Below are 20,998 nucleotides of genomic sequence, written 5' to 3' on the forward strand. Positions count from 1 at the left end.
TAATAAACATCTGAGACTAGAAACATTTGTGTTTCCATTCTGTGACAAAAAAAATTCACCCTTGCTCATGTACACAGATGCCCTATACATTAATACAAATTTTGTCTTAGACAATGTTATGCCAAAGAATATGAGTATTTTTAGTAATAGTAAAGGATATAGCTCTTTCAATTTCAGAAATGAAAGACTATAGAACATCTAATGGAAAGCATCAAAGAAAAAGCACATTTCCTGCTGTAAGCTGCATTAGTAGACACTGTTGTGCTATCCATCCAAATTTATCTTTTGGTTTGTCATACCACCCAGTCCAATCTGAATGCCTGTCTGCACGAATTAATCTTACACAGACCTTTGCTATTGATCATTTCAGCTTCTGGCAGGAACAGAAGGAAAGTTCTAGAAATGGAAAATTTCCACTAAGGATTTAATGCCTGTGGAGTCCTGAATTTTAATGGAATCATCAAAAACAACTATTTCAGCTAATTGTAGCTGTCAGCGTAAAAGGTAATAAGGACACACATGGCAGATTAAAAGCAAAATCTTTAATTGCCTGTGTAAAAGCAGGTAGGACTTCCTTGTAGAACACAAAGGAGAAGGAAACATGTAGAACTCCAGGTTTTTAACTAAAATGAGCTTCTGAGTAGTGTAGGACTTCAAGGCAGCCCAAAGTCATTGACAGCTCAAGCATCTGTTTATAAGGAAATATCTCTGCTTCAATTATTAAATTGCTGATTGTTGAAAATTTACTCCAGATGGTGACCATCATGATATTTTCACTCCAGTGGGCAAAGAGAAACAGATGATTACCTCCAGGACTCATATTAAATGGAGTAATGCACCTACTAGGAAAGGGCTATTGTTGTCTTTATTAACCTTCCCCCAAGGCCCAGTCTATTTTTTCACCAGTCTAATGTTGCACTGTTCAAAACTTAACAAATTTGTCAAAAAAGTGGGAACGATCTGTTTAGTACGGTGGTGAATTAATTATTTAGTCTTTAATCCCCAAAGAAAGTATCTCAGGTGAAATAGTTTTGATGGTCTCATCTAGGACTACCTAAACTCAGCTATGTGCTTTGCGATGATGTAAAACTGGATTGAGAAAGTTGGAAATGGCAGATGAAAAGAATCTTACAGGAGGAGCTATCTGAAACATTTCACGGAAATACATTTTCATTAAAATATTTGGTTTCACTGAAGCTAAATGCTTCATGGAGATTTGTCCATTTTGATTACGTTTTCAATAAGAAATGCACCTGAGGTTCAATGCTTTCTGATAATTTATGATCAGAGGCACAGAGAGAAAACAGGATAGGTGAAAAATAAAAAATTGAGCTTTTTACCCAAAAAGCTAAGTTTTGACACAAATTCATTTCATGAACACGTTCATAAAATAGTGTTTAAATTCCACATTTTAAAACCATGAAAGTTGTGTGGAATTATCTGCCTGTGGACAGCTGCACTTAACACAGTAAAAGGAAAAGAGATGCATTTTTTGTTTGCTTTCTTGACCCTCTTCCAGAGGGCTTACAGCTTTCTGTGACAAAAACTGGACACTTTTGTTTGAGAAAAAAAAATCTAATAATACTAAACCAAGTTAAAATAATTCCCCTTTTGGTACACAAATGTTCTGTACTGTGTTTAGCATAAAGAAAATATGAAGGCAACCCACTGTTTCTTTGCAAGAAAATTGACCCCTACCTATAAATTATTCTACCCTGTGAAGAAAACAGTTTGCTTTTATCTGGAGATATGTGGGCAGCCTGGCAAAATGTCTGTGGATAATTTGAAAAAGCTGCTTTTAGTGACCTAAGTGACTAAACATTGCTTCCGTGGAGACAATATCTTGACACGTTTTAAACATGTTGCATGATGCTACATCACTGATGAGATTCGGCATGGTGTCACATTACCTTGTGGGATATCATTCATTTAGGATCTTAGGCAAATGAGTGTGGGTTGCCATGTTCTTATTGTAGCATATGGCCCAGGAAGAAAATATGGCACTAGCTGCCTCTCAACCTCTTAGGCACCTTGATATAAATAAAGCTGAAAGTATCATCATAGATTCATCCTTCCAACAAAGCCAGATGGAGTTTTCTTCTGCTGCTTTTAATATTACTTAGCATGCTGCTCCTTCATGGTACTAAGAACTACTCCACAAACACTGTTAAGGAGCTATCAAGAAAGATTAATAAAGTTGTTTGCACCCTAACAGCTTCAGAGAACCTGTCATGTATGGTTTAGTCACTTATGGGACCACTGAACGGAAGACGTTCTCCAGCTAGAGAACAAATCCTCCTTATATGACACAGCCTCTCTAACAGGCAAACAGAAGGTTATCAAGCAAATTTTTTAAATCATTGCCATCAGGTAGCCAGTTAACAGAAGAGTGGAAAGATATTGAAGTGATGGATGATGAATGTACAGCTAAGCCTCTGAAATCCCTATTCAGCTAAATAGTTGAATTATTTATCAGCTGTACAGTATCTTATCATCAGCAGTACCTGACAAGGGTCTGGGGATCTGGATTTGTTATCTTTTCCAGTGATCCAATTACACTTTTCTGTATGCTCAGGTGGAGAAAGTATAATATTCTCACTATTCCAGGAATGACACTAGAGCACTTCATACAGGAAACACCTTGTGCTCCCACATATCATCAGAATTTAAAACAAAATCTCTATTTTGCAGCAATATAAACCACTAAAAATATATCAGTAGCTATTTTATAGCAGTATAAAAACACCAAGCAGGTGGTGGCATTCTTTCAAAATCCACTGTCTACTTGGACACCAGTAAAACCTTCCCTTAGGGTGCAGAGAAGAAAGAAACACCAGAGACAGTAGAGGAGAATAGTTTGGCAAGGATATGGACAATTTATGGATTTTTTTTTTTCAGTTAATTTTGTTTGGTTTTGCCTTTTTTTTTTTATTTTATTTTCATTTAGGATTCCAGTAACTCTGTATGATAATTGTTTTTAGTAAGAGAGTCCTGTTGTCACTTTTCAGTATCAATGGCCAAGCACATATCCTAAGAATGTACATATCTGAAGAATAAAAAGATTGAGGGAAATATGATAGGTGGTGGGATTCAAGAATTTGCTTGGTGCTATGGGGATGTGAAGACCCAACTCTTGATTCTGACAGAAAGCAAACTTTTTTGGCACTTTGCTCTGGTTTGGTTCTCCTTTGACGAAGGGGTACAATACTACCTTTCCCCAGCAGTCATTCAGATTCCAAATTTAACTTCAAAGTTCTTTCAGAAAGGGAAGCTGCATGAAACTACATAGAACTTAACACAGAGCAGCTTCAGTTTTATGTACAAGTATAAAAAAAAAAAAGCTAGAAATAGGAAATAGACATGATTTTCAGTCATGGAATTAAACCTACAAGATCATCATAGGTCTTAAGGGATCACAAAGTAACAGACAGTTTCAACAGCAAGAGCACTGCTCCTGCAGGATGAAGGAGTACAGACTAGAAGTTTGAACACTGGCTGCAACAGTTTACGTCAACCAAGGAACTACTGGTTGTCTTTAATTAATGGCAGTAGCTCAGTTCCCTGGGGAAGAAAAGACAGGGCAGAAGAAATGGTGTTTGCATCTGCAGCTACGATTAAAGTCACTTTTCAGTCTTCCTCCTGCTCTTCTCTTTCCTTGAAGGAACAGGGACGCTGCCAACACAGGGGTGCACAAAGACAAAGCAGAGCCAAATGGACACTGTATTTCAAGAAGCTGGAAGTTCCAGCCAGTATTTCTTCTGCCCCATGCTGATGGCTGCAGGACAGAATATTCTGTGTGGAAGAGTTTCACGTGCTATACAGCATCACAAGTCTTCAGATACAACAATGGAAATAAGTCTAATTTTCTCCACCATGTACAGAGTGACAGGAAAGAGCCTGCCACCTGTGTGTGTTTATGAAGAAGCAGCTCATAGCAGAATAAACTCCAGGTATTCTGTCTTAACATTTCTGTCATTATATTTTCTCAATAACTGTTCTAAATTTTTTTTTAAAGAGCCCTCCTAAGCTTATTTCACTTAGGAAATTCAAAGCCCTCACGTTGAATGAATCCTGACAAAGATAGCACAGAAAGCAATTCAGTTTTGTTTTTCCACTTCTCCCCTTTGCCTTTGAGGTCTGTGTGTGGTTGCGTCAGTGAGATCAGAATTGCCAGCAGGTCCACGAATGACACCTACCAGCAGCAGACCAAAAAACATAGTCCTCTGCCATAAATGCTTCACAGCGGATGATCTTTAGCCCTGTGCAGACAGCCAACAAGAGACTCTTGCACCACTTAAACTTCCCTAATAGCTTTCAAGTGGGTCCTAAGAGGTGCAGAAGCCTGGAGTTGGCCTTCAGCCCAAAAGTAAATTCCATCTGACATGTGCCAAAGCATTCAGGCAATGGACTCCTTATCAATATGTGCCCTTGTGCTACTTTTCAGCACAGTCATTATTGCAAGGAATCACAGTGGTATTCTTATCAGCATTTTGTGCTTATACAAAACTAGACATCTTGAATTAGTTCAGGAAGGCAGAGAGGCAGTGCACCATAAAACCTGAGAGAGGGCCACAGGGAGAAATATTAAAAAAAAAAATAAAAAGAACAAAAAAAAGAGTTTTAAGCTGTTCTACATGCAGCAAAATATGTCTGCTCAAAAATGCAATTATTGTTTTCTTCTGTTTGCAGAGCACTCTATTCAGGTCACTGCACGAATCAAATAATAAAACACTCTTTTACATTTTCTGTGTAGATCTCTGGGTACTTTAAATGGACCTCATATGAAGATATGCTAAGGGATTTGGGGGTTTGCTGATGCGTTTTTTTGCTTTGACTAAAAACTGAGGTATGTCCCTAATACAAGTATCTTTGTAAGCATGGGAAATCTCGGATCTTGACCTATGTCTACACCAAAATTTTAGATACTGGAGGCACCAGTTCTTTACTTATACTTTTGCTAATAAGACATATATTTGTTGTAACCCACTGTAGTAGGGTATAAAGCCAGTGTTAACTTTTTATCAAATTCATGGTATTTTCAGCATTTTTACCTCTGCTAGTCTGTTCTGACCTTTAAACAATCCTTTTGTATAGGGGATTACAAGATAAGGGAAATAAAAAGCAAATCATCTTTGATGGCCAAGGAAATATTCCTATTGCATACATCCTTCACAGCAGGCATAGGTTTGCACCTTCCTGCTTCATTTGATATTGGATAAATACATGCAGATGTGAAATGATACCTACGGATTAGATGAGGAAAAAACATCCCCAAGTCCTTTGCATTATGGATATATGAATGACAGCAGAGTCTATAAGCAGCCTGGAGAAAGGATTCTGAGAATTGAAATAGCTGCAGATGACACTTCAGTTGCAGAAAGGAAATTTTCTTATAGCACAAAGTCCTCTTTACTCCACCCCTGTCTTTGGGCTACTGTGTCTGTGCTGTGTTACTCAGGACATACAGCCTAGACACCAACACTGAGGATTCCGATAAATATGAAGGGGGGAAGTCACCCGAGCCTTAATACACACACACACACACACACACACACACACACACCACACACACACACACACACATACACCCTACAGTAAATAGCTGACCTTAATTCAAAAAGTAGTGTGAAATAATAAAGGACAAAAAATGAAACAGTTGCTGCTGCTCCAGAGGCTAACAGACTTCCTGACTCCTAAGAGCTTGAATGAGCTCATCCCACAGCAGTGGAGTTTGTTTACTGTATAAAATTATTTTAGAAATCCTTTCCTTGCTAGTTCAATCGAAATGAACTTCATTTCCTAATACTATACATCCTGAGAGATACTGCCACATGCTCTATCCAAACATAGGCTTAAACTAACCCACCCTGGCAGCAATTATCTTCAAGGCTTTTGAGCCTCTTGGGAGATATTGCCCTCCTCTGTTGCAGTAAAGCAGAAAACCATCTTGTACTCAAGAGAAAAAGAAATACGTTTCCACATTCACTGCAAATATTTTAAGCATCAACCTTTCTCCCACCAAAATATTTACTCAACGTTCTGTACAGGACTTAAATGAAGCAGATAGGCTTGCAAAGCAATAGCATTCATTATTATTACTAATAACCAACTATTTTTGAAGCACAGATAAGGACTGACTAAGAACTGAATATTTAAACACATTTGCTGTGGCTGTTCTGATCACTTTCTGAGTTTACTTCCCACAAATCCTTGAGCTATTAGAGATTAATTATAAATTCACAGCCACCAGTCTTCACTTGGGAAACTCCTGGCTCCTACTGCCTGACAAGCACTGAATTTTTAATACCAAGAGCCACTGAGATTCATTACAATTAGTAAGAAATTTGTTTATAACAGATAATACAAAGTACTCCTTTGCACAGCAGATAGAAAAGTGAAATTTACTACCACAAGTGTCTGTGGAACAAACAGTTTTGCCAGGTTCAAAAAAGGATTCAACAATTTCATGGTCTTTGAACAGGTTTCCTTAAAGAGAATAAGAAGGGATGCACCTTCTAATACGCCTAGTTTCAATGTTTTGGGCACTGCTAGGGGAATACAGGGGGAATGGATAGCAAAAAGCAACTCCAACAATTTCTTGTCTTTGTTGGGGACAAAAGTCTGAGCTAGATGGACTGCTGGTCTGTCTCAGTTGGGCATTTCTGTTTCAGTTAGTCATACTTCAAAGTCAGAACTAAGGGACGGAGCACAACAGCAGAAATGTAGCACGCATGGACCTCTCTTACACTTGCAAAGTACCTGAGTAAGAAATTAAATATAGTGCCATCCTGTAACATATCTGATAGCCTAAAAGTCATCGACACAGCTGAAATTCTGCATTTTGAAACTCTGGATAGTTGCTAATGACAACAAATACAATATTAAACCACAACTGACCAAATACTATAATCTCAAGCAATTGTTGTTTACTCCTAAGCATTCCAGATGCAACAAAAAGGAAAAGGGAGACTTCACTGTTCTATTCTGCTTTTGAGGTCATGACTTTTCAAAAAGAGAACAAAAAAAAAATGGTAAAATGAGGATGCAAAAATGTGCTGGTGCTAGGGTTACAGTAAGTTCTAGTTTTTTAAATAGCAATGTCCTGCTTTAGCTTTAGAGCACTGGAAACTTTACAGAGTGGAGTAGTGACCACAGACGGAACTGAAACATATCATCATGTTTTGGACTTTTCGATGACCTCTGAATCTTTCCTGTAGAGAAAAACCCAAGCCACAGTGTCTGCGTATAGAATTGCACTGCCTTGAAGCTCAGACTGTTTTTAATCTCGGGTTTCAGTTTGCAGAAACATAATTTAATTCCTTTTTTTCAATTCCACTTGGGTTCTTTGTATGATATGGATGGGATTTTTCTTCTCAGTCTCTTTTCCAAACTTTGGTAAAAGAGGTCATTAGACCAGCTGCTATATAAAGTTTGTATAAAGTCTGTGAACTTCCTAAGTGATGTCTTTTCCTTTTTGACTGCTGGGAAGATTGTCAGAGTCCTTTGTAAGAAGGACTTGCTCACTAGCTCACTTCACCTTCTTTGAGAGAAGATTTTTTGAAAGATCCTTATCCTATAGAGTCCATAACTTTGGCTGTGCTTCAATGTAAAGAGAATTTAGCAAAAATCTCAGCTTTTTCTAAGTTTCATACTTTTGACATATAAAATATCAGAATAAATATAATGACCAAAAAGAAAAAAAAAAAACAAAAAAAGAAAAAAACAAACACAAAACTCTACAAAAATAAACAACCAAATAAAACCCAAACACACACACAAACAAAACAACAGAGGATATGCACACATTTGGTTCTTCTGATCCTGCAATCAGTTTCATCCTGTCATCACCAGTAATACCTCAGTACTCATTCTGATCAATCCCTCTCGCCTTTTGGTGGATGAATACTTCAAAATCTTCCACTCCTCTCTGCTATTGTTAACCTAAGTAATAATAATCACATTTCTAAGTCTATTTTCTAATCAACCACTATTCTTCTATTGTTTGAATGTGCTAAAGTAAATAAATTCCAAAGATGGTCTTTTGATAGCTACGGTGCTGGCAGTCAGTAAATGCTTGGTAACAGCAAACAAGGCTTCCTTATTTTCTTCTCTGAAAAATGCAGTTACAAATTTGTGATCACAAATGAGAACTTGCTTTCCATGCTCTATTTGCAGTCTGTCCCTGAGACAGTCAGTTCAGCTTTTGCATCAGCCACCGCAGGACATAGCGAGCATGATACTACAGTGTTAACACAGCCATGAAGGTTCAAAAATTGCTTTATTTCTACAGGATAATTGTATCCTGCAATCTGCAAGTCATACTTGTCATTGCATACATAATTATTCACCTTCTGATCACCCTTTCTAATCCAGACTAGGTCAGTAGTGTCCAGCCGTCAGTCGTTAGAATGGGTGATGAGTATGGTGAAAAATGAGGTGGCGACTTAAGGATATTTCTTAGGAAAAGCAGCATCTGAAATGGTCTGAAGAGGAAGCAGTTGCAGTCATATTTCTCTTTCCTGTCTCCAGCATCTAACTTTTGACCAATTACCGAGCCAGGAAAACATCTAAAAGAGGTGCTTGGAGACATTACTGTCACTCTACTGATTGATAGAAAAAACTCTACTCTTCAGGCTCCGTTCTTTGTAGACACTGCTTTTACTTTGAAAAGTTCTTTGAGTGAAAACCACCTTATTTTTGGAAGCAGTAGATAAAGACAACATTGAAAATAAGACCATCCTCCTAATGTACATCAAGGAGAATATCCCTGCATCCAGAGAAACTCTAAATGGTGGTGTTTAACTGCTGAAATAATTAATTTTTCTAATAATAGCTGTGGTGGCCTCAACAGCTGTTAGCATTTACATTTGGAAGCACTATTCACATCCTATAATCAGAAAGTCTTGCATCTTAAGGAAGAAAAGCTCAAGTTCTTCTAGATCCACAGGTTCCAGGAGAAGGAGCCATAAAAGAAATGCCAAGTGTCTGAGGATTCACAATAAAATCAGAAATAGCAAGGCTTCAAGTCACAACCTATAATCAGGCATAAGACCAGTGGATGTGTTTCTTAAAGTCACTGTGAGCATTAAGTAAATATGACTGATTAATCCAATTATGCCACCTGGTTTACCATTTGAATATTTATGACAACTCTATCTCTCCTGAGCATAATAGAAGGTAAAATTAAGCGAAGCACCTAAATACAGCATTTTTCATCAAGCTGCATGGGTAGGCTGTCCCAGATACCTCACTACAAAGGTGATGAAAATAAAGAAGATATAAAGAAAGAAAATAAGAAAACAAAATAAAGTATCCTCTGTTGGCTTGTGTTCAGAGACAAAGACACAGGGTTTGTGGCAGTACCACAGGCTTCATTGAGGCTTCATCATGGCAGAAACAGAAGAAATTTCATTTTCTGATATATATTTTTTTTTACTTTGTCAGGTTTTGGATTTCCATCCTCAAAATAAGGAATCAAAAGTCCAGTTCTTGTGCTGGCCTTGTGAAAGCCACATATTCGCCACAGTGCTCATTTACACGTGTCAGTTTGGGGTTTGAGGGTATATGGGATTGGGGCTGACCTCCTGGATCACGAAGTCCAGATCCCTGCTATTGCAGGCAGTCCTTTCACTGAAAGGTAATACATTAGTGAGTAGCTGAGGTATAGTTTGTTCTTCCTGCTTAGAACCCTTTTGTGGCCCTTCCCATTTTCTCCTGAGAGAAAACCTTGTGCTTCAGCTGTTTTTGTTCCAGCGTTAGCTAACAATCCCTTGCAAAGTCACTGCATGACAAGCATTACTAGCGTCCTCCTGGAATTCAAAAAGCATTTTTATTTTTCAGTTTAGATTGAGAAACTGAGACATCATAGCTGTGTGGTTTGGGTTCAGCTGTGGACTGCATAAAGCATTGTGGTAGAATACAGGAACTGCAGAAAACATTTAGTATCTTCAGAGAAAACTGCTCTGGCACAACCAATATAAAAAGCAGCTCAGACTTTTCCAAGAAATCCAGGGTATGACCCAGTACATGGGATATAATGGAGTAAGGCCAAGGGCTTTAGGATCTTACATAGGTGTACAACATTGGGAGGTTGTTCTAAGCTTCCTTCAGGAGGCTTTCCTGCACCCCTGCAGCAGCCCAGAATGGGGACAACTCAAAGCGTGTCTTAAGTCTCCCTTGGCCTTTGGCATTGCTGTTGCAACTCTAAAAAACGCGATGCTTGATCTTCCTCAGAGTTAAAGTTGCTTAGGGGTTGCAAAGTGAGACGGAAGCACAAGTAAAATTAAAAGCTACAAGTTCCTGTCTCCTAGTCTGCATTCAATCAATGAAACCACATGTTGTCTCTGGTTAGACATCCAGCTTTGAAGATGTGGCCCTTAATGGTTTGAGGTTTGACTGTTTCAGCTTTGTTATTTTGGACTTTTTTTTTTTTTTCTCCTTCAGCCTTTACTACCAACCTCAGACAGAGTCATTCAATGCAAGTATAAGGAAGAAGACTGGTGTCACAGTGGGGAACTCAATTTAATGAAAGCACTTGCAGAAATTCTTCTGTTTATTGAAAGCATGTAAATGGACAGTATGATTTACAAGGTTACAAGGAAACAAGTACACAGCTTCCCCTGGTGCTGTGGTTAAGACAGTTTGGAAACTGTTGTATTGTGTGACAGAACAGCACAAACACACAGTGCCAAAAGCCACAGCAACTATTCTAATCCATCTTTGTTTTAAGTACCAACTATTAAAGTGACCATGCTGGTTTTACCTTGTTTCTCTGGCAGTAGGTGACAAAAGTCTTTTTAAATCCTGAAAAGCTGCAAGTCTGCCTTTTCTGACCTGCAGAGCCAAAGACAAAAACAATAGCTCTATATACTTTGTCAACTATGCACAGTAGAAAGCAAATATAAACCTGGAATATGGAGACCCACGTGAATTGAAGTGCCTAGATTTTACAGCATCCAGGTTTCAATGAAGCCTGAGTGGGACATGGTAGGACAGTTATTTTACTTCATGAACAAAAAATATACCTCTTATTGGTAATGCAAGGATACTCAAGGTAGGCAGACTACCACAACCTCTTGATTCAATGACACAACCTGGAAAACTTTGTGACAAAATTCAATAATCTTTGTGTTTTACAGCATTTCTTGCACTTCTTTTGACATAGAACTGAATGAGCCATCTTAGTTTTCAAACTGAGACAAGAAAATATCTCAATAACTAACTGAAAATATCACCTCTTATTCTGTTCCTGGAGTGCTCTTGATTCAAATACCATGTTTTCACAAAACATAGTAATTATTTGGAATGATACAATAAAATATTCTACAAATTACAGCAATGAGATGGCTTATTATTGAAAAGTGTCATTGTTTGCAGTTGGTCACATTAGTCATATGGAGGGCTTCTGTTTTTATGTTCAGTGCTCATAATCCCTATGATTGATTTTCTGGTAGAAATGTTCATAGAAAGATATGTAAGATGCACTCAACACAATAGCTTACAATTCACTTTTCAAAGCCTTCTCAAAATTTATGCAAATGTGCCCAAACATCAAGAAAAAAGGAATGCAAATTCATCTCTCCAGTTTTCAGGAATTTCTGCTTACAGGGCCAAATTCTCTGTTGATGAAAATAAGCCCTTTTATTGTGCTTGTCCAGCAGAGAACATACTGGAAAATATTTTGACATTTCAAACTAAAGTCTGACTCAGAGATTACATGGTCATTTTAAGAAATTAGTAAAAAGGAGTTGTACAATTCTTGGCATCTTACAAAGTTTGGGTTTGTTTTTGTTTCTGGTTTTGGTTTTGTTTTGTTTATTTTAGTGTGTTTTTTTTTTTTTCAGGTGTAGTTCTAAACTAATGTAAGATTTATGAAGAAATAATCTATTTTTTAAAAACTGATACCACAATCTGGTAATGAAATTTGAGAATGTGAATGTTTTCCCTCTCTTAATAACAAACAAAAAAAGCCCCCTTTCCAGCCATCTTTCCAAAGTTGCAGTTGCATGCTAATATGTTAGAATAACAAGTAGTCCTATGTGCTTTCTCAACAAATTTAGTGTTGGTATTGTTACTAGAGTAGAAAACAGACTTTGGTGTGCATGATAATTATTTTATTGCTTGATTTTAAGTATTAAAGTTCTATAATACTTAAATTTTCATATTTTTTTGTATTTTGAGGGACAGATAGGTTTATTTGCAATAGGCTGCAAAGCTATGTTTTTTATTTCAGGAGAAGCCAGAAATTACTAAAATTGGGAAAAGAAGGTGGTGTGTAATAAAAACACAATTTTGAGAAACTAATACAAAACTACAGTCATGGATTCCTTTCCCATGTATGAAGCTTCATGGCTATGATTCTATTCTACTGCCTTTGAAGTCAATGGAAAATTTCCCATTAGTTTCATTTGGCCCTTTGTTTTATTTTCAGAAGTATTTTTTAAAGTTTCCCATTTCCAAGTTCCCATGATTTAACCTTGGGTGTGATCTTGAAAGAATTTTTATGCACATGAGTAGACAGAATTACTGGAGTCAATGAGCCTGGAGGGCTGGACCAAACATCACCACTTATAGTGCTATATGCTGTTAACTGCATGGAATGCCAATTACATAACTTGATTTCTCCATCCTGCTTTATAATTCCAGACATACAGCTCTGCAATTTATGCAACAGTTATATTGCTAACAATGGCAGCCCACTAAAAAAACACAGTTAATACTTTGTGGAATGACAAGGACATAAAACTGCAAGAGAGTACTTTCATTACACTAGGAAAAAAAAAAAAGGCAAAAAAGGCAATTTTCTCCAAGTTTCTTGGGACTCTTCTGAATGACATTAAGTGTAATAGGCTTGAGAGCAATATTTTGAAGAAAGTATCTGAAACTTTCTTTTATATGAAGTGAGTTGATTCAGGCATGCAATTATTGCTGCATCAAGGGATTTTTTAAAGACCTGAATAACAAACAAGATAATAGGCTCCATCAGTTTCATAGGATATTTAAGTGTCTAATTCACTTTTCAATATGAAAATTTATCCCAAAGTTTCATCTGGTGATGCAATGCACTATCATACACTGTGTAAAATCTAGCTGCCATGGTTTGATTTAATTTGAAGATGAAAAAAAAAAATACTGCATGTAACAGCAGCTTTGCTGTTTTGCCAAAACTTTAACTTACTCCAGGCATTGTTCTTTTTTACTTTTATTCTCACATTTTTCTACAAAATCAATGCTATGTTGTTTGTTGTCAGTTAAGTTTTCTAAACTGCCTTTTCTTCTTCTTCTTCTCCCCTCCCCTTCTCTCACCTGTCTTAATGAAAATATCATTGCTACCAGTGAAATGCCAAGGATGAACCCAGCTGGAACCATGTACTGGATATTCTTTATTCTTTAAAAATAAACTAAGTTGACACATACACACAGACACATCTGTATTTCCACAGTTTTATTGCCTTTCTCTCTTCTATCTTCCCACTCCTCAAGGTGAAGTACAGTCCACTTCAGGAGTTTTCTGTGGATTTCAGGAAGGGTGGACTGGCTTCTGACTGCTGTTCTCTCCCCGCTGTGACTTACATTAATTAAATGGTATTTGTTTTTTTGAAAGGGCTGTATTTGGTTGGAAATCAAATACTTCGATTCTTAATTGTTCAAAACAGAATTTCTAAGGGTTTTCCCCCCCTCTTAAATATCAAAGTAATTAAGTCTGCAACAGCTCCAACTATGTTCCCCTTAGATTTGTGAAAATTTCTTTCCTTTTATGTGCTGATATGTTTCCAAAATGACATCAATGAAAAGAGCATAGAAAATAAATCAATTTTTCTTGCAAAGGTCTTCTGTGCTAAATAAACATATTTAAGGATGTCCAGGCTCTATCTATAGAAGATAACAACAACATTTAGCACTTACAGCAAATGTACTTCTCTGCTAAATGACTTTTCATTCTTCAAGTATAGTAAGAACATTAAGTAATGAAGCTCCAGTCCAATAGGAAAACAGCAAATGGATAATTAAGAAAACAATAAAGATTAGAAAACCTATAAAAGCCCAGACATGCAGCTAGGCCAGTTCATTAAGTTCAGTCTAACTCGATTTCAGCTGTAACTGTAATAATATCCAACAGACATCCCCCTGCTGAGAGCTGAATGTGCAAAGAATCTCTTGACCTACTGATTTTACTAAAACAATTGCGTCAAATGCTTCTTTTTAATTAAGTGTTTGGGTTTGGGAATGCTGGGTAACAAAGGAGGAGTACTGGATACCCAGGAAGTAGGCACTATGTAACTAAATATATTTGTTTATAGTAAGTTGATTATTACTAGTAAGTTACTATTAAACATTGGCAAGTGATAATTTATTGGAAAAAGACTGCAAGTATCAGGAAAATAAAGGTGGTCAATAATTTAAAAAGTATAGAAAGAGCACATCATGAAACATCTCTTACAGTTAAAAGTACAGTATCTACAAGTAGATTTATCCACACAGCCATGATCAGGACCATTGAAAAAAAAAAAGGTAAAACAGAGACAATTAATTGTACATCAATAAGGCCTCTAACCAGAATAGACAAATTCTGGATATAAACAACATAAACTTGTGATAATAGCCCTGGATTACCTAGTGCGCTACTACCTCCAGGGGTTCAAAGAAATTAAATAAATTTCTTAATTGCACCATATCTGTTTCAGGGCTTTGATGGTTTCTTACAGGAGAGGGAAAGACATTTATCCATCTGTCTTGATGAATAATTAAGGATTTAGGACGTTTTACTTCATTGGCTGCTGGACAACACTTGCAAAGGGGAGAGGGAGTAGATGCACCCTGCTCTCTTTTCCCTGTAACTCTGCTCCTGTGTTCCTAGTAGCAGCACAGTCTGTCAAATGCACACTTGGTATGACTAAAAAACATGCATTGAGTTAAATTGTCAGGTTTGGGTTTAAAAGGAAATGTTTTCTCACTCCCAATTGTTTTTGGAGAGAGGGCATTATTTGTTATTCTACCTAGTGAGGGTAATGTTTGACTTCCTACACTCACGTGAGAGTTCCTTCCAATGAATTCATAAGAGGTTATTCTTACTTGTGAATCCTGTGTTACTCCTACAGCCAGAATTATTTTGACATTTCCTTTTAAACTGGGCTTTAAAATGTATTTTCTAGCTTGTAGCATATAATAGTAGACAAAGCAAATGCTGTGAACTATATACTGAATGATTGCAAGGCTCCCTCCAATATTGTTCTACCAATGCTAATGATACTACTGCAGAATCAGTATTCTCTTCACATCTCTACTGAATGTAACAGGTGTACAATGCTGCCACAAAGGGTTTGCAAATCCCAGGTTCCCAGATGATCTATGCTCAGATGATCTCTGCTCTATGATAATGCATGCTCTGTTGCTTCAAGGTAGTTCTGGTACTTGCAAAATTTAGAGGCACTTCAGATTGCTCTAAGCCCTTCTGGCTGGTAGCAGCCTCTGCACAGCCATTTGCCATCTGAGAGCAATTGTAAGCAGATGCTGAGCGGTTGCTTCTGGTAAACGGTTGGCTTTGGTCCATGTGACCCCCAGGGTAGCCCATTTTTTGTGGCCAGGCTAGTGATTGGAATTGTCAACTGGGAATAAGGAGTAGTACTTCTCATTCTACTTTGTTCTGCCAGAGCAAAGCTGGATTGCAAAACAAGTTCTGAACGTTTCTTAAAAAAATATTGAAGTATTTGGTGTTTTACATATGAAGAACTGCTCAAAAGATGCTACACAGTTGTCTAGAAATTCATCTTGATGACCATGCAGACTGCTTCCCCATGGACAATGAAGAGGGAGCTTTCTTCCCCTCCCTCCACCCGCCTTTTTTTTTTTTTTTCCATAAGAACAAGTGATAGGACTAGTGATGAGGGTACCTGGGCTCTCATTCATATGAGTCCCCTAAGAGGGATGGTGCACTAGTGACAGCTTCTTCCTAGCCCATGAATCTTGCTGAGTGAGATTTGCTCTCACCTGTTGGCAGCTGAGATTCTTTAGCTGTTCCATTGTTAGAGCCATGCAGGAGTTCCTATCTCACTTGCTTCACTGACAGTGTCAGCAGAACAGTACAAGGCCATACATCAGATATGGGGGTTTATGGGGAGGACTTAAGGATGTCCCCAGTCTCAGTGATGGGATGTACAGCACACCTGCTGCCTTTTGGGCTAATGGGGAGGAAAGAATATATGTATGTGAAGACTGTGGTCTGCAACCCCACCCCAACTATTGTGGTCACTGTCAAAAATGAACAATGCCCTCAGAACACTTCCAGAAGCTTCTGATAGATTGGAAAAGGTGTAGTTTGCACTTTTTTGGAGAATACTGATAATAGACTCATAAACAAGAGAAGAGAGCTGACAATGTTTAACATTTTGTATTACAAGCAAATCAGAAATTGTACTGTTTAAGACAAAGTCATGGGGCTATCTCATGATTAATACCCAATGTCTGCTGTAAATAAGACAGATGTGAAAGTTTCTGAAAGAAGAGCTCACAGTAATCCTTTGTAAAGGAATTGCTAGCTAACCTAAACATAGAATTTGCAATTAGCTCCCACTATAATTATTGAGTCAAAATCCAGATGGGAATAACAGACATGAAAAACACAGTTCTCTAATTCTATTTAACAAAATGTTAGAGGCAACTAATACTAGGACTACATTCCAAAAGCAACTGTTTGAATATTTTAATAAAGTTCCCCATTTTCAATCATATAATCATAACAATGTTTTGAGTGTTTTCTAAATGCCCAATTTTTACTCCTACCATTTGGAGACTGTGATTATACAAAGAAAATAATATTTGAATCTCAGTAAGGACTGTCAAAAATTAATGAAACTTAGAAGTATGGCAGTCAAGCCCTGAGTAAGATCAGGAAGTTTTTCAGATTAAGAGCTGTTAGCAGTGCATACATCACAGCAACTCCTAATTTATATTCCTTTTGACATTTAAAAGTATGTTGTAAACATGAACAAGTCACCAAAATTTTCTGTAGGGTAGACGAATACTGTAGACAAACTAGCTGAAGCAGAAAACTGAAGAACTGTATTTTGGAGATTCTGAACAACCACAGGTATCTTGATTTCTAATAGGATTTTAGATGCTTACTACTAGACCGGTATTTATTTTTCAGCTGTGCATATTTGTGGGTGGAAAATGTTGAATCAATGACATTGAAAGGGTTTTTACTGTATTTCTATCATTAGCTATTTAACTGCAAATTGAATTTTAAAAATATCCAAGCATGGCTAATATTTTTATTGTTCATACAAGCCAGACTTTTCCTACGGCTGACCTGGGACAGGATGACTCTGTGGGTTGATTCTAACCAATATCACACTTTTTTTGTACAGGGAGCAGATAATCAGCTACTGCACCTACTCTTGTCCAGGTTCCCACAGCCCACCGTGGCTCTCTAGAGCCAGGAAGGGAAAAAAGATAGATCTTAATGTACGCAAATGTGGATTCAGTCTACCCTCTTGGCATATATTCTAGCAACATGGTGCCATAGCCATGTTCACATAGCCAGGTCATAGGTCTCATTGTTACCAATGACAAACTAGCTTTAATTAACTACTAAGTCTGAGAAAAAAAAAAAAAAGGCTGAAGTGAGGTGCCTTGGAAAATCTCAAGAGTTATATTTGTCATTACTATTAAAGAAGAAAATATATGTTAAAATTATAAAAGTCAACACAGTTTCCATTTCACAGATTTTTTTGAGGGACAAATAGAAAATAATCAGGATTCAGAGCTAGGACAGTGCAGATTTGCCCCAGAGCAGTAGGCATCAAATGCAATTAACCCCAACTTCCACATCAAAGGCAAACAGATCTATAGTAGTTTCTTCATGACCGGCTCATAGTTTCAGACTATAAAATTTCAGATTGGAAATACTATCCTGAAAAGAACACAGATTGTAGACATAGTATTAGATTAATGTATTTATGAGGATTTATTTGGTTGAAAAACTTGAAAATAGAATATAAGATCCCTCAAACTTTTGTATATTATTTCGCTTCAGTCCCAGCTGGACCCAACAGTTATTGCCAGGTAATGGCAGTTCTGTATGAAATTAGTAAGTACATTCCAGCACAGTTATCACTGGGCAGGTGTGCACAGCAAAAATCACAGTTCCTATTTGCAATAACTGGCCCCTTGTGAGGCTGAAAAAGCAAATAAGCATGGAGATTAAATTATCCACTTATTCACTGAAAGGTCCCTCTGGGCTAAGTTGAGGGATAGAGTGAGACAATATGTATGTGTGAAAGGAGGATAAAAGCATGACTTTTCCTCTATAGTGGTTGTGCTGTATTTCTTCTATGAATCATCAGAGACTTTCATTGTTCAAGGCTTTCAGTCTGATAAACCACCACTACATTAATTAATCACTGAGAATGATGAAAAGAAATATTTTCTACTTACTAAAATGACAAGAGGGGTAAATACATAACAATGTACAGGCATTTTAGTATATTTTCTATTCTGTATTAAAATAACAAGCCATTTAAATGTCTTCATTGTTATCCTTCTTAATACAGTATCCAAGAAAAATTAATTACACTCATATCACCCTTCATCAAAAATATGAAGGAAATTATTTCTCTGTGCTGCACACAGATTTATGTACGATCTCTATTAACATTAATGAGAGCCTTCAGCTAGGTTCCCAAGCCCTGCAGCAGACATCTACCCTTTATAATTTAGGGAAGAACTGAAAAGATGGTGGAGTAATAATAATAAACATGAAAAAAAAATCAGCAGAAATCAAATATTAACTGGATTTGCAATATGATGACAGTAAAAATACTGCAGAAGTTTATAATTTGCAAAGGAATTGACTTCTTGGATTCCAATGGGGACCTGAAAAAGGTAAAAATAGAGCTGGTGTGAAATGGAGTGACAGAAGTCCAAGCATCTTAGGAAGCTCAGCTGCCTATCATCACCTCCAGAAATAGTGGCATATGCCTCCATGATGGTGCAGAATGGAAGATATGGTATTATTTTCCAGGGATGAATCAAAGTGATACTTTCTGTCTGCATACTGTGTTTTGTTAGTGGGTAATTGGCTTCTTGGAAATAAATTTATCTGTCCTTGTTTCAGCTAAGGGAACATTGAAGAAGATATATATGAAAAACTGTGCTTTTCCAAACAAAAGTCACTATAATATTTTAAACCAAATGAGCTCTTGTTATAGCTGGCTGTATATGAAATACAGTTTTGCAGTGTAAAAGTTCATTCATTCAGTTTTCCTCTGTCTCTTCATACTGTACGCACACTGAAAGAAAATGAGACACATTGAGGGGCGAATATGTCAGTCTCGGCAACCTGAGCCATTGTATCTTATCACAACTTCTTTTCTCTTATCCCACATCTCATAAGTTAAATCCCATATCAAATCAGACCCCCTACGAGAGAGTAGAATTTGATGTAAACAGAAAACAAGTTTTAATGGAATTATGCCAAGAATACTTTTGTGCCGAACTGTATACAATGGAATTTCTCCCAGTGAATTGGGTGACAGGAGCCGAAAATCTAATAAACTTTTTTACTGTGTTATCACCTTTGAATTTGACTATAGGCAAACATCAGAATGTATTACTTCCATGCTTCCCTCCCATGGGGGGTTGCAAAAATATACATATTAAATGAAATAGCTATTTGAAAGGCAGAAAAAAAGGTGATTTCCAAGCAGTCTGGATCACTGTCATTGGAGATCTCGAAGAACTGTGGTGCAGAGCAGAGTACTTTATGCAGGGCAAAGATGAAAGGAATTAAAGATTTCATTTACCATGTGCTCTAGAAAAAGGCCAGCTTCTTAAGGAACAGCAATAATTAAATTCAAGCATTAAGTTAACCTGTAAAATACTGTTCTCTGAGTTGTGATTATCATTGTGATTCTAGGTTAAGAAACTCAGATTTGGCCAACATTTGTGTGATGTTTTCTGTGTTTCCTGTTTCTAACAAATGTGCAAGATTCTTCTATATTAATTCACATCACTAACCACATCTTGTTTTTCACCTGTTTTTCAGCAGTAGTGAACGTCAGAAATTTATCCATAACTTGAAAATTGACAGTGAAAACCAAGAATTGTTGGCTTACTCTGTGTCCATTCTAGCTGTCATCTTACTTCACATTCCATCATATCTATACTTAGATGTATCTCTTTATGCAGGAAGAATCTGCAGAGTAAAATGGCTACAAAAAATGCCCAGACTATGCTTTACAGTAACAGATGTAACCTAAAAGTTGCACATAATTAAATAGAGAAGAACTGAGATTTAGAATCAATATAGGGAAAGGAGTTATATCAACCAAAATAAAACTCTCTGCTGAAAAAGCTAAAGAGTGCTTCTCCCTCTTCCCCATTAAAGTTTACTGTTATTGACATTAATACGTTGATGTAGACTGACTTCATCAGGAAATTCTGAAACATGACCTTTTTAAATACATGGGATCTAATTTCTCTTTCACTTATAAATGAAAAATAAATAAATATGATCATTAATGCCATCATTTTGAAAAAAGCAATCAGAGTTCTAAAGAAAACCTGAAATTTGTGTTCTGAAATTTGTCTGCAAGAAATACAGTGTGTGTGTGTATGTATATATATAATATACATATATATATAATTTCCTGCAAAGTTTTTTCCCTTCCTTCTAAATCTGATACAGGGTTACCCAGAGAAATGGTATTGAAGCGGTTAAAGATGTAATATTAATGCTATACCACAATGATGTCAGCAATTTATGATGGGATGGTGGGTTCCAGTGCCAGAAGCTATGGCACAGAAGAGAATGTTATTTTAACAGTGTGATTCTCTATGAAAGCCTGTCATCTTCTGTTCTTGAACCTTTGCTAATGTACTAAAGCGACATGCTCAGATAGAAAAGGAAAGTTTTTCAGCTGTTACGTGGTGGTTATTAATATAGTTACTGCTGTACAATAAATATGCCGCTACTGCTTGCCATCATTTTAAATTGACA

General features: G+C 36.9%; 1 protein-coding gene across 4 annotated transcripts in view; it reads right to left on the reverse strand.

Annotated features, from left to right (window-relative positions):
• The window catches only part of FLRT2 (fibronectin leucine rich transmembrane protein 2), a 61,486-nt gene that overhangs the window by 11,428 nt on the left and 29,060 nt on the right, over positions 1–20,998 (reverse strand). For 2 of the 4 annotated variants that reach the window (XM_065063743.1, XM_065063741.1), the window contains one exon: positions 10,763–10,833. The exons of the other annotated variants lie outside the window; for them this stretch is intronic. The gene's annotated coding sequence lies outside the window, so the exon portion shown is untranslated. The remainder of the gene's footprint in view (positions 1–10,762; positions 10,834–20,998) is intronic. 4 annotated transcript variants of the gene reach the window in all.

This window comes from Columba livia, chromosome 5 (genome assembly GCF_036013475.1).
Source record: "Columba livia isolate bColLiv1 breed racing homer chromosome 5, bColLiv1.pat.W.v2, whole genome shotgun sequence".
NCBI classification, from domain to species: Eukaryota; Metazoa; Chordata; class Aves; order Columbiformes; family Columbidae; genus Columba; species Columba livia.